The following is a 15,435-nucleotide window of genomic DNA, read 5'->3' as shown; positions in this document are numbered from 1 at the left end:
TCATGAAGTATAAGTGTTTTGTATGTGAAGCCATGGCATAATTGGTGTGGGATTGTCAGTCCCGAATAGATCTATTCACAAATCTCACGCTCTCCCTCCAGGAGACTCTGGTTATACTATGATAGGATTTATCCATGTACACCTAAGGGTACAGTAGTGAAGTAGCGCCTCACAGTATCATACAATCTAGTTTACATGTAGTGTAGTAGCGTTCTACCATAGTGAAAATCCATATGTATACCGTACGTAGTGATAATTACAGTTATGAATACCATGATAAAGTAGTGATGCAAACTGTAAACTATTTCTGTCTTAGTGCATACGTTTAGTAGTGAAAGTTTCTATACTTGTTATGTTTAGAAAAAAAATCCAAACTATACCGATTATAGTTTGCATGTAAAACGTAGTGAATAGCGAGTCCGGAAAACCATGCAAGTTTAGTGAAAACGTCCCTTATGCTCAACACAGTACAAAAGGGTTAAAGTATGAGAATTGCATGAGTTTTGAAAACATTTATATTTAGCTTGTATTCTCACCCTGAAAACATTAAAAACACGGAGAAAGTGGGGTATGAACTCACCTCGGGTAAGTGGTTTGATTGAAGGATCGATACGAAGAGCCGGTTGTTCAAGTGAAGCTTTGAACACAATTCGATCCTAATTAACATGCAATGACATATAAACGAGTCAAATGAAGGTATTTCGCTACTAAATACCATTGGAATTCACTCTAGGGACTTGAAATTACTTGCACCAAGTGATAGGACCTTGTAGGATTGAGTATAGGGGTGTATGGCCACTTGTAGTGTGTGTGCGGCCATGGGTGTGCGGCCGCACACTCATGAAATGTGGTGTCTTTGAAGTGCTCTTAAGGTCCATACCCACATCCACGAAGTGTTCAAGGTCTATACTCAATTGTAGTGCAAGATAGGGGTCCTAGAGGTGGGCTTATGGCTCTAAAATGAGTGTATGGTCGCACACTTGGAGTGTGCTGCCGCACAAGGGTGTGTGCGGCCGTACACAGGTGTGTGCGGTCATACACCCCTCAAAATGATGCCCAAATTGTCCATTCCAAGGTGCAACAAGGCTAGGGGCATGTCTACATCGATTATGGAAGCTAAACTCTCACTTTGGAGGGTGTTTTAAGGGTGTGCGGCCACCCTAAGTGGGTGTGCGGCCGCAATCACTTCCAAACACGAAGAACATGTCGTTTTTGCACACATAGAGCTTGGATAGAGTGGTCTTTCATGGATTGTAAGCTAGAGGAAGAAGTACTCACGTTCTTGAAGCTTTGGGAAGGTTCAAAGTTGGAGAAACTTGAGAGGAAATGATGTTGTGTACTGCCAAGGTGCTAAAGGAATGAAAGGAAGGGGGCTACCCTTTATATAGGGGTAAGGGTGCTGCCCAAAAGTGAGTGTGCTGCCAAGGGAGTGGGTGTGCGGCCGCACACCCATGTGTACGGCCGTACACTCCTCCTAGAGGTGTGTATGGCCCGATTTTCTCACTATTCCATACTCTGACTCATTCCTAAACTCAACCTTGGTTATATACAAGCTTAGAACACTTAAATGAACCCTTAAATAGCATCAAAAATCAACAAAACAAGTTGAATATTGATTGAATTGACTAAGTGTACAAGATTGAAGTTTCCGGGTTGTCACATCATCCCCCCGTTAGAGGGAATTTCGTCCCGAAATTCAAGAATAAAGCACAGTCATGAACTTGGAAAGAGATGGGGATACTTCTGCTTCATTGAGTCCTCGCGCTCCCAAGTGAATTCAGGACCCCGCTTGGCATACCAGCGGATCTTCACTATCGGGATGCGACTCTGTTTCGTACGCTTGACTTCCCGATCCATGATTTCGACAGGTTCTTCCACGAAGTGTAAACCCTCGTCCAATTCGATCTCGTCGAGAGGAATCACAAGTGTCTCATCGGACAGACACTTCTTTAGGTTCGACACGTGGAAGACAAGATGGATGTTGTTGAGCTCTCGTGGTAACTGGAGTTTGTATGCTACGGGACCGAACGTAGCAAGGATCTCGAATGGTCCAATGTACCTTGGGTTTAGCTTTCCACGTTTTCCGAAATGTATCGTGCCTTTCCAGGGCGAGACCTTTAGAAGGACGCGGTCACCGACCTGGAATTCCAAGGGTTTTCGTCTCTTATCGGCTTAGCTCTTTTGTCTATCTCGTGAGGCTTTCAGTCGTTCTCGGATTTGCATGATCTTTTCAGTCGTCTCTCGGATAATCTTAGGACCAGTGAGAGTGCTGTCAGGGACTTGACCCTTGACTAGCTGCGTGTGACCCACTTCAGCCCAGCACAGAGGGGATCTGCACTTGCGGCCATAGAGGGCTTCAAATGGCGCAGCCTTGATGCTGGTATGGTAGCTGTTGTTGTAGGAAAATTCGACCAAAGGAAGATGAGTGTCCCACGACGCGCCGAAGTCGATGACGCAGGCTCTCAACATATCTTCCAATGTCTGAATTGTTCTCTCACTTTGTCCATTAGTCCGAGGATGATAAGCTGTGCTCATATCCAACTTAGTTCCAAGTGCCTTCTGAAGCGATTGCCAGAACCTTGAGGTGAACCTGTTATCTCGGTCAGAGATAATGGATACAGGTACCCCATGAAGGCGAACTATTTCTTGAATGTAGATCCGTGTAAGTCTCTCCATCTTGAAGTTTTCTTTGATTGGCAGGAAGTGGGCGGATTTAGTCAACCGATCGACAATCACCCAGATGGCGTCGTGCCCACTCGGGGATCTAGGTAACTTGGTGATAAAATCCATTGCTATCATTTCCCACTTCCACTCAGGTATTTCTGGCTGCTGAAGTAAACCCGAGGGCTTCTGATACTCCACCTTCACCTTGGCGCAAGTCAAGCACTTGCCCACGAAGGTTGCAATTTCTACTTTCATGTTTGGCCACCAATAGAGCTGCTTGAGATCCAAATACATCTTATCTGAACCTGGGTGAATGGAGTATTTCGTCTTGTGAGCCTCATTCATGACAACCTCTCTGTACCCGCCAAACTTTGGGGTCCAGATCCGGTTCATGAAATAGTACACTCCGTCTCCCTTAACCTCTAAGTTCTTGTCCATTCCCCGCAATGCTTCATCCGCCACTTTCTCTAGTTTCAAGGCTTCCTGCTGAGCCTCCCTGATTTGTGCGGATAGATGGGAATGAACGGTCATTGTCAATGCCTTTACCTTTTGCCCGGAGTAATCCTTTCGGCTGAGGGCATCTGCTACCACATTGGGCTTACCGGGATGGTAGCGAATTTCGCACTCGTAGTTATTGAGTAGCTCTACCCATCGTCACTGTCTCATGTTTAACTCTTTCTGATCAAGGATGTGCTGCAAGCTCTTATGGTCGGTGAAGATAGTGCACTTGGTTCCATAGAGATAGTGTCTCCAGATTTTCAATGCAAAGACCACTGCTCCCAACTCTAGAGCGTGAGTTGTGTAATTGACCTCGTGTGTTTTCAACTGCCTCGAGGCATAGGCGATGACCTTTCCTCGCTGCATGAGCACACAGCCTAGGCCCTAATTGGATGCATCGCAATAGACCACGAAGTCTTCCGTCCCTTCAGGCAGGGACAAGATAGGTGCGCTACACAGGGCCTGCTTCAATGTTTGAAATGCAGTGTCTTGCTTTACTCCCCAGCTAAAGGTTACACCTTTCTGTGTCAGGGTAGTTAAGGGCTTAGCGATTCTGGAGAAGTTCTGGATGAACCTGCGATAATAGCACGCGAGGCCCAAGAATTGCCGGATTTCTGTGGGTGTCTTAGGTGCAGACCAATTCTCTATCGCTTTGATCTTGGAAGGGTCTACGTGAATACCTTCCTTTCTAACCACGTGCCCAAGGAAATTTACCTTCCTAATCCAGAACTCGCACTTTGAAAATTTTGCGTATAGCTTTTCCGCCCTTAATGTTTCCAACACCTGTCTCAAGTGGTGTTTATGATCACTCTCACTCCGTGAATAGACAAGTATGTCATCGATGAACACGATCACGAACTTGTCTAGGAAAGGGCGGCACACCCGATTCATTAGGTCCATGAATACTGCCGGTGCGTTAGTCAGACCAAAGGGCATTACTACAAATTCTTAGTGTCCATAGCGAGTTCGAAATGCTGTCTTGGGCACATCACTCTCGTGAACTCGCAGCTGATGGTACCCTGATCTTAGATCTATCTTTGAAAAGTAACTGGCTCCTTGCAGCTGATCGAAAAGGTCGTCGATTCTGGGTAAAGGATAGCGGTTCTTGATTGTCAGCTTGTTCAGTTCTCGGTTGTCAATGCACATCCGAAAAGATCCATCTTTCTTTTTCACAAATAAAATCGGAGCTCCCCAGGGTGAGGAACTCGGTCTTATGAATCCCTTACTGATCAGCTCATTGAGCTGGCTGGATAACTCTTGCATTTCTGCCGGCGCTAAACGATAAGGGGACTTAGCTACGGGAGTAGCTCCGGGGATCAAGTCGATACGAAACTCGACTTGACGCTCGGGAGGAATTGCTGGGAGGTCTTCGGGGAAGACATCAAGAAAATTGCAGACTTCAGTAAGACTCCTGAGGTCTTTAACTTTTTGCGTCTCATTAACGACGTGAGCTAGGAATGCATGGCATTCCTTCGGCAGATACTTCTGGGCCTTGATGCACGAGATGATACGAAGGTTCGAGCTAAGCTTATCTCCGTAAATCATGAGGATTTCACCAGAGGGAAGATTGAGACAGATAGCTTTCTCGAAACAAAGGATATCAGCACGATTGGGGCTTAACCAGTCCATGCCGATGATGACATCGAAGCTCTTGATGGATACCGACATAAGATCAATGGGACAGGAGTGATTGTCTAAGGTAAGAGTACATCCTATGAATATGTCGTTCGTGCTCTCTTTCTCTCTATTAGCCATCTCGACGGTGAACGTTTCAGTTAAAGGTTGGGATTGACATTTGATTAGATGTTTGAATGCATGGCTAACAAAACTCCTTTCCGCACCAGAATCGAAAAGAATGCATGCATGCGAGTTGTCAAGGAGGAACGTACCCGTAACAACGGTAGGATCAGCGACCGCTTCATTCTGGCCCATCGCCAAAACTCTCCCCGTATTGCCACCAGTTGTTGCCTTGGGGCAGTTTCTCCTGAAATGCCCAACCTCTCCACATCCATAACAAGCTTGACCCGCACCTGCTCCCACAGTCTGGTTGGTTGGTTGGGCTGGCACTTTGCAGTACCGAGCTGTGTGACCGTTCTTCCCACAGCTGTTTCAACTCAACTCACGGCAGGGTCCGTGATGATGGAAGTTACACTTGTTGCACAAAGGTAGTTTCCCAGCATAAACACCGGTAGGAGTTTGGGTGGTTGGAACAGTAGCTGGAGCAGCAGCAGGAGCAGTAACAGCATGAACTGCCACTGTTTGTTGTTTCTTGGAGGGCTCCTGCGAAGACTGACCCTTGCGTTTGTTCCATGATTTCTTCTTCTTCCCACCACTTTCCTTCCGTGGCTCAGAAACAGCTGCCACTTCGTCTAGATCAATCCCATTATCGATCAGAATTTGTGCCAGATCCTTGGCGCTCTCAAATGTAGTCGGTCTAGCAGCCAAGACATTTCCCTTGGTGGGTTGTGTCAGCCCCCAGATGTACCTCTCGATTTTCTTGCTTTCTGGGGTGACCATTCCCGGACAGAGAAGTGCCAGGTCACAGAATCTAGCAGTGTAAGCAGCAATGTCAGAACCCTTCATCTTCAAGTTCCAAAGTTTATGCTCCAACTTTTGCACCAAGCCCCTCGGGCAGTATTCAGCCAGCATGAGTTCCTTCAGTCTTTCCCAACCCATGGCATTAGCCACTGGCAGGGTTAGGGTTTTGACTCGACCATTCCACCGGTCAAAGCTCTGTCAGTGAAGGTGCATGCGGCGAACTTCACCTTGTTGGCTTCGGAACAGGCGCAAATTTCGAAGATGGATTCGATCTTCTCGAACCATCAAGTCAGAGTGATGACTCCTCCGTTTCCGTCAAAGGACTTGGGTTTCGCGGTCATGAAGTCCTTGTAGGAACACTCCTTTTGATGTCCCTGACTTCCGTTTTGTCGTTGAGGGTCGGTTCCACCTCCAGCCCCACCAGCATTCACTTGTGCCATTGCTGCTGACACGGCGGCTGTAACTGCTGCCTGAAACATGACGGGGTTGAACTATGGGGGTGGTGGTGGTGGCGGAGTGTTGTCATTTCTTCTGATGGGTCTTGGTCGAGGAGGTATCTTTTTCTAGAAACAATCAGGAAGAAGAGGATGGTAAGTCCTCAAGATATATGAAACAAAATATCTCATCCTGATAAACAAGTGTTCTACCAAGCGATAAGCAAGAAAGGTTACTAATGTAACTAAGTTATCGCTACGAAACAAATAGGTAGCAACACCGAGAATGAATCTCCTCACTAAATTTGGCTCTAGCAAAATACTCCTATAGTATTTTGTAGTGAATGTTTTTGGTAAGTTTTAGGCCTGCTGTAACACCACCGTCACTCCCAAGCACATGTTGGTCATGCTTTGAACGAATATAGTTGATCAGGCTATATTCACCCGAAAAATGATTACATAACTGCCCAGGTTTGACCGCAGTGTCCCAACATCCAAATACTTTTTGTTCTGTTCTACTAGTGACACGAATTTTGTTATATATGCATGCTCGTATACCTTTAATAAAATACTTATATTTTTGAAAGTATACTTTTGGTGTAGAGCACTTAGGCCCCTTAGTGTTTATAGCTGTATACCACGTAAGGTTCGGTATACTAGTTCGCTATAAACAAGGGCTCTGATACCAATCTGTCACACCCCAAAACCAGAATGGCGGAAACGTTCTGGGGTGGAGGACGTCATGTATAGCATCACAACCAATGTATAATAGCAATCATAGCAACGCAACCATTACATTGAATACTTAAATAAAATGTTTACATCAACTTGGAAATTGTCAGAAATTTGTTTGAATTACATTATATAGTTTGTATAAATATAAACATTAAACTCTTAATGCTCCAACTCCTCAAAAACCCAGCAGGTACCTGTCTACTGATTTCCTGAGAATACAAGCCGTTTGAAAATATCAGCATAAAGCTGGTGAGTTCATAAGCCATAGTTTATAATGAAAACTTGTTGATGAGCTAGCAGAAATATCTGTATGTTTCCAAGAAAATCCGATATTTTCTTTAGTGAAAATGCAGCGTTATCGATTCCGTATAAAACCATGAATGTTCGTTACTGAAAACTGTAGTGATATGCGAAAATACTTCCTCATGTGACTAGCTAAAGCTTATCATGAAGTATAAGTGTTTTGTATGAGAAGCCATTGCATAATTGGTTCTGTTTGAAAACCCTGGCTTTGGCCAGTATACGTAGTGCGTTCTAGTTCTATTTACTAAAAATAAAACCGTTGAAGAGTGGCAGATTGTAAACTAAAGGTGATTTATACATAATGTGAGTCGTATAACCATACTTGATATGACTAGAGACCTTTCCAACGTTCTTCAGGCGTCGATTTAAATGACATTTGTCACCCTAGGCATGCTTGCCTAACTGTAGCTAGCAGTTCGGGTGTGGGATTGTCAGTCCCGAATAGACCTATTCATAAATCTCACGCTCTCCCTCCAGGAGACTCTGGTTATACTATGATAGGATTTATCCCTATACACCTAAGGGTACAGTAGTGAAGTAGCGCCTCACAGTATCGTACAATCTAGTTTACATGTAGTGTAGTAACGTTCTACCATGGTGAAAATCCGTATGTATACCGTACGTAGTGATAATTACAGTTATGAATACCATGATAAAGTAGTGATGCAAACTGTAAACTATTTCTGTCTTAGTGCATACGTTTAGTAGTGAAAGTTTCTATACTTGTTATGTTTAGAAAAAAAATCCCAAACTATACCGATTATAGTTTGCATGTAAAATGTAGTGAATAGCGAGTCCGGAAAACCATGCAAGTTTAGTGAAAACGTCCCTTATGCTCAACACAGTACAAAAGGGTTAAAGTATGAGAATTGCATGAGTTTTGAAAACATTTATATTTAGCTTGTATTCTCCCCCTGAAAACATTAAAAACACGGAGAAAGTGGGGTATGAACTCACCTCGGGTAAGTGGTTTGATTGAAGGATCGATACGAAGAGCCGGTTGTTCAAGTGAAGCCTTGAACACAATTCGATCCTAATTAACAGGCAATGACACATAAACGAGTCAAATGAAGGTATTTCGCTACTAAATACCATTGGAATTCACTCTAGGGACTTGAAATTACTTGCACCAAGTGATAGGACCTTGTAGGATTGAGTATAGGGGTCTATGGCCACTTGTAGTGTGTGTGCGGCCATGGGTGTGCGGCCGTACACTCATGAAATGTGGTGTCTTTGAAGTGCTCTCAAGGTCCATACCCACATCCACGAAGTGTTCAAGGTCTATACTCAATTGTAGTGCAAGATAGGGGTCCTAGAGGTGGGCTTATGGCTCTAAAATGAGTGTATGGTCGCACACAAGAGTGTGTGGTCGCACACTTGGGTGTGCTGCCGCACACTTGGAGTGTGCTGCCGCACAAGGGTGTGTGCGGACGTACATAGGTGTGTGCGGTCATACACCCCTCAAAATGATGCCCAAATTGTCCATTCCAAGGTGCAACAAGGCTAGGGGCATGTCTACATCGATTATGGAAGCTAAACTCTCACTTTGGAGGGTGTTTTAAGGGTGTGCGGCCACACTCACTTCGAAACACGAAGAACATGTCGTTTTTGCACACATAGAGCTTGGATAGAGTGGTCTTTCATGGATTGTAAGCTAGAGGAAGAAGTACTCACGTTCTTGAAGCTTTGGGAAGGTTCAAAGTTGGAGAAACTTGAGAGGAAATGATGTTGTGTGCTGCCAAGGTGCTAAAGGAATGAAAGGAAGGGGGCTACCCTTTATATAGGGGTAAGGTTGCTGCCCAAAAGTGAGTGTGCTGCCAAGGGAGTGGGTGTGCGGCCGCACACCCATGTGTACGGCCGTACACTCCTCCAAGAGGTGTGTATGGCCCGATTTTCTCACTATTCCATACTCTGACTCATTCCTAAACTCAACCTTGGTTATATACAAGCTTAGAACACTTAAATGAACCCTTAAATAGCATCAGAAATCAACAAAACAAGTTGAATATTGATTGAATTGACTAAGTGTACAAGATTGAAGTTTCCGGGTTGTCACAGTAACCTTCTTCATTGTGTTCGAAACATTGGATTGGACATCCAACAGAGAAAACGAATCAATATGATTTCCGGCCAAGGATCCGTTGTCCGAGCTGGAAGGTTGAGGAGTGTGTTTCGGAGATTCCGGAGTGATTGGAGTGACAGAAGGCCCGGGTTTGTTGGTGGCATCATCAAGAAGCTTTTGTGTTGATTCGGATTCATGCTGAGTAGAGAAGGAGGATCCGAAATCAAATACTGGCTTGGACGAAGATGGCTTAAGATGAAGTTGAACTGAGGAAAACACGTTAGCGTTAGCAACGTGTGCAACATCTGTTGTTAGCAGCACTTCTTCGGAAATTTCATCATCCGAAGCTTGAGGATTGGAAGCATGAGGATCAGGCCTTGGAGTTTCTCCGGATGTAAATTCAAGATTAGCAAGCTCATCAGTAGGAGCAACATAAGGAAGGTTGCTTTGAATGGCCCGGTTTCTCATGGAGATGAGAGTGGCTTCCACTTGGGATCTTGTAAGTTCCGGATGCCGTGAGTGTGCCCTGTTTACAAAATCTTCCCACAAAGAATCATTTACACCTGGTCATCCTGTACCCTTTTCGGGCATCAGACTAGTTGAGGCACCAGAGGTTGGAGGGACAACTCCAGCCTCGGAATGCTTAGGGTCTGGAACAGGGGTTCCGGAGTGTGTGCGTGATGAAAAAAATGGGATATCAAATTTGACACGTGGGTTTGTTCCAGGGGGCAAGGAACTTTGTTCAACACCGGCATCACCTTTTTGAGAAGGTGAGGGTGGATTATGTGCGGACTCCCCATGAGTGTGTGCATGTGTTTTTGAAACATCGAGGGGTGCCTCGGATGAGTGGATGGGAGGGGTGTGCGGAAGGCCAGAATCAACCTGAATGTCATGTGTTCCTTCCTGTTGAGAGGAGGAACTGACTTTGGTTTTCTTTTTAGGCATTGGCTTCGAAGGAGAAGTCTTACTTTTGGCAGACTTTTGGTTTTGGGTCCGGACACAGAAGGATTGGCCTCTTCCAGAGTGGGCTCAACAGAGACTGGGGCAGGTTGTGTTGGGTCAAACACAACCGAAGTCTCTAAATGATTTTTTAAGTGAATGGATCCGGAAGGAATGAGGGCCAACATATGGTCCGGAAGTCTTCTAACATGACCAAAAGATGATTGGTCCGGAATGCGATAGTGTTTGTTTGCGCGAAAAGGAACACATACCTCTTTCGGAATGGTTGAAACCGGAATGGGTTCAGCTCTTTCTTTGTAGAGTTCCTGAATCGTCAGAGCCCAAAACCTAGGGCTTGAAATCTCATTGGTCTTCCTTTTGATTGCGAATTTCTGGAAATCCTGCCATAGTACCTCCGGAAGATCAACAACATTGTCGCGTACTGAATAGATGCTGTATACAACATACATCCAATCTTTGCTGAGGGTATCCGTTCCTCCGTTCTTGCCGGATAACCCACGAATAATGAAGTGCATCAACACAGTCCATAAGCCGGAGACAACCGACTTCTTGAAATCCTTTGCCATATAGTCTTGGTTGTACCCAATGTGGTTCAAAAACAGCTGGAACTCCTCTGGAGTTGGTTCTTGTACCTTGAAACCCTTGGGGTTTTCTTTCACTCCAATAGCCCTAAGAAAATTCGATTTGTGAATGGGCACAATCCTATCACCAGGCAGCTTTGTTTCTAGAATACCATTTTCAATCTTGATCCTCGGGAAAGCAGTATGCAGCAGATGAAGTGGAAGTTGTGGTTGTTGAACTTTGGTAAGTGGAATGGCAATGGGATGATGAGCGATGAACTCGATCATCACTCGAATTGGCTCGTCAAAATCCATGGGATCAATCGAATACAATTGGGTCGTATCCCTAAGAAACGGTTCAGCAGATTGAGAAGATGATGATCCTTTGGATGATTTCTTCTTGGTGGCAGCCTTCTTTGGTGATGAATCAGTGGCAGGAGGTTGTTGAGTTGAAGATTGGGACACTATTGATGAGTTGTTATGAAAGCTTCAAGAACACGATGAACACAGAGAGATTTTGAAGTTTTTTGAGGGTTTGAGCACGTAAAGAGGAAAAAGGGGTTTTAGAAAGGTTTATATAGGTAAGTGCAACGGGTCGGGTTAGAAAAGGTAATGATGAGGATCCGAAGCCAAACCAGGTAGCATTAAATGAGTAACCATTTTTTGAGGGTGAATTGACGTGGGGAGGGAAAGGTAGGGTGGTTTGTAGCTAGAAATGGAAAACCCAAACGGCAATTTGATGGTTGCTTTTTGGAGACGTGCGATCGTGGCACAAATTTCAAGGAAGATAAGGATCCTTATAAGTTACCGTTAGAAAGAAAACATTTCACCTTATTGACTCTTGGGTTTCCGAATTATCGATTCCGGACAGTTTGAGATCCGAAGAGTAAAAGTTTGAGTTCCGGATTATGAAGAGTTTAAGAAATGGTCCGGAATGTGATCAGACCGGAGCGAAGCTTAAATTTTCGGAGTCAAAAAGAGTTTGCGATTCCGGAGTCAAAAATTGTTTGTGATTCAGGAGTAAAATTCCGAAGGGATGATTTAAGTTCCGGAGTGAAAGATTGAAAGAATTTCCGGAAAAGGATTTGTAAGACATTCCGGAACAAAATTTGAGAAAACTTCCGGATTGAATTTTGAAAATTCTGAAGTTTAGAATACAATACCTTTCCGGAGTAGAATTTCGGGATGCCATTATGATGTATATTATGAGATGTAAAATGTGATCAAGATGACTATGTGGACTTAGAACAACAAATGATCAGATGAACTGTACAACTTAAGCTCAAGTGATGGTCAGAAATAAAGACAATTAAAATGATCCTATGTATTCCGACAGAGAATAGTTCCGAGATGAAAAGTTCTTTTGAGATCGGAACCAATTTTCTTCCGAATACTTACATCAAAGAGAGCAAGTCTCTTGAAAGAACTGAGGATCTGGCATCATCATGCCCATCTTGTTTAGAAAACCATTGAATTTGGTTTCGTATAATGCACTAGTAAAGACATCAACCATCTCATCGTTAGATGGAGCAAAACTGAGTTCAATGTTACCATTTAAAACATGATCTTTTATAAAATGGTACCTTATATCAATGTTTTTAGTCATGGAGTGCTGAATTGGATTGTGTGAAATCGCAATGGCACTTTGAGAATCACAATAGATAGGAATGCGTTGAAAGCGGTAACCATAATCCAAAAGTTGAGATTTCATCCATAAAACTTGAGAGGTACAGCTGGCAACAACAATGTATTCGGCTTCGGCTGTAGAGAGTGCAATGCAATTCTGTTTCTTGGATGACCAACTAACCAAACGACCACATAAGAATTGACAGCCACCTGATGTGCTTTTTCTATCAAGTTGAAGACCACCATAGTTTGAATCTGAATATGCTTGAAGTAGGAAGCTCTCGTTTGCTGGGTACCAGATTCCGAGACTCTCTGTACCTTTGAGGTATCAGAAATTTTTTTTCACAGCCAAGAGATGAGACATCTTTGGGTTGACTTGAAATCTGGCACACAAACATGTGGAAAATATGATATCCGGACGACTTGCTGTGAGATAGAGCAGGGATCCAATCATTCCTTTGTACTTCTTTTCATCAACTGCTACAACTGAAGGGTCGGCAAAGATCTTGTGTCCGAAGCCCATTGGTACCTTGGCTGAGGCACAGGTGTCCATTGAACACTTTTTGAGGAGTTCCGAAATGTACTTCTCTTGGTGAATGAAAATTTCTCTGTTAGTCTGTTTTACTTGGAGACCAAGAAAGAAGCTTAACTCCCGATTCATGCTCATTTGGAATTGATTGATCATTAGTTTAGCAAAGTCAGCAACCATAGATGAATCCGTAGATCCAAAAATGATGTCATCCACATAGATTTGAACCAGCATGAGATGCTTTCCATTCGATCTTCGGAACAGGGTAGGATCTAAAATACCTCTTTGGAAACCAGAGTGCTTGAGGAAGTCAATGAGGGTCTCGTACCATGCACGAGGAGCTTGTTTGAGGCCATAGACTGCCTTCCGGAGTTTGTAACAGTAGTTCGGAAAAGAGAGATTAACAAAACCGGGGAGCCGTTGAAGATATACTTCAGTGTCAAGTTCACCATTAAGAAAAGCACTCTTAACATCCATTTGGTAAACTTTGAAGCCTTTGTGAGAAGCATAAGCAAGAAAGATTCTGATGGCTTCAAGACATGCAACAGGAGCAAAGGTCTCATCGTAGTCGAGCCCTTCAATCTGTGTAAATTCTTTTTCCACCAATCTTGCTTTATTTCGAATAATAACTCCTGCGTCATCTAACTTGTTGCGAAATACCCATCTCGTACCGACAATGGGATGATTCTGAGGAGGAGGCACGATAGTCCACACTTCATTTCTATCGAATTCTGCCAATTCTTCTTGCATGGCTGTAATCCAGTTAGCATGCTCTAATGCTTCCTTGATGGATTTGGGTTCAACCATGGATATAAATGCCGAGAAGTGACATTCATTTTGAATACTTGCAGCAGAACGAGTTTGTACACCAGCATTAGGGTTTCCAATAACTTGGTTTAGAGGATGATCCTTTGTCCAGACGTGTAACCTTGCGAGTTCTTGTGCAGCAGTCGACCCAATATCAACAGTAGGATTGAGTTGATCCCCCTGAATGGTTTGAATATGAGGATGATGTTCCCCCTGAACTTCTGAACTAGAGAGGTTGACGTCATCGTCAGAAGGGAACTCAAAGAAATTTTCGTTGTCATCAATGTTGATAGGATTGGAGTCATCAAAGTCAGCAGCTGCATCTAGGAATCCATCTACATTTGATTCAAGTGGGGGATGAGCATTCTCCCCCTCAACCTGAGAAAGTTGAAACGGTTCAGAATCAAATGGAGAAAGAGAGGGAAGAGGACCGGAAACAGGTTGAGAAACAGGAGCTTCCGAAGTTGAAATTTGCCTTGTTCGAGATTCCGAATCAATGGCGGTTTCGGAAGGTCCAAAGAGAGTTTCAAAGTCGACTTCAAGGATGGTTTGCTGGTTCGGAGAACCTGACGCTGGAGCATTGGACTCCATAATGTGAGTTGTAACATGAGTTGGGCCAGAATTCTGAACGAAATTATCATCGAGTGTAACATCAAAGCTTTCTTCCAAAACAAGAGTTCTTCGATTAAGAACTCTATAAGCCTTTGATTTAGAGGAGTAACCGAGGAAGATGGCTTCATCAACTTTAGGTTGGAACTTGGTAAGCTGATCACGGTTGTTCTTGATGAAGCACCTACATTCGAAAACGTGAAGGAACGAGATCGTTGGCTTCCGACCATTCATTGCTTCATATGGAGTCATGTTGAGGCGTCGATTGATGATACTCCGATTTTGAGTGAAGCACGCAGTTGATACAGCTTCAGCCGAAAGATAGAGTGGTAGATTTGCGAAGTTAAGCATGGATCGAGCAGCTTCAATAAGAGTTCTATTGCGTCTTTCAACTACACCGTTCTGTTGTGGAGTGTATGGTGTTGAGAATTTGTGGTCAATTCCTTTCTCGGTGAGGAATTTCTCAATGGTTCCATTGGTGAATTCCGAACCATTATCACTTCGGATACGCCTAACAGGAAGTTTGATGAGGACTTCAATTCATTTAATGAAGTTGATGAGTTCAGATGCTGTTTCAAACTTTAGTCTGAGGAAGAAAACCCAAGTGAACCTTGTAAAGTCGTCAACAATCACAAGAATGTATTTCTTATGATGAAGACTCTCTACAGTGGATGGCCCACAAAGATCAATGTGCAAGAGCTCCAATGGTTTCGAGATTGATTTTTCGATGATAACAGGATGACCCTTCTTTGATTGCTTTCCACACTCACATGCAGCACATAAATGATCATTTTCGAATTTGAGAAGAGGTAAACCTCTCACCATTTCACCAGATACGAGATCATTCATGTACCAAAAGTTCAAATGAGCAAGCCTTCGGTGCCATAACCAACTGACGTCAGGAACGGATTTGGAGAGGAGGCAGAGTTGTGGTTTTCCAACAATCATGTTGATGTCGAGTGGGTACATGTTCTTGTTGCGGTTGGACTTGATTAAACACTCTTTTCGGTCTTCAGTCATTACATAGATATGCTTCTTGCAAAACTCGACACGTTGATTTGAATCAGTGAGCTGAGCAACACTTATTAAATTATGTTTCAGATCAGCTAC

The sequence above is a fragment of the Lactuca virosa genome, chromosome 3, assembly GCF_052849685.1.
Source record: "Lactuca virosa cultivar CGN04683 chromosome 3, Lactuca_virosa_CGN04683_v6, whole genome shotgun sequence".
NCBI lineage: Eukaryota > Viridiplantae > Streptophyta > Magnoliopsida > Asterales > Asteraceae > Lactuca > Lactuca virosa.
This window is presented reverse-complemented; position numbering follows the sequence as displayed.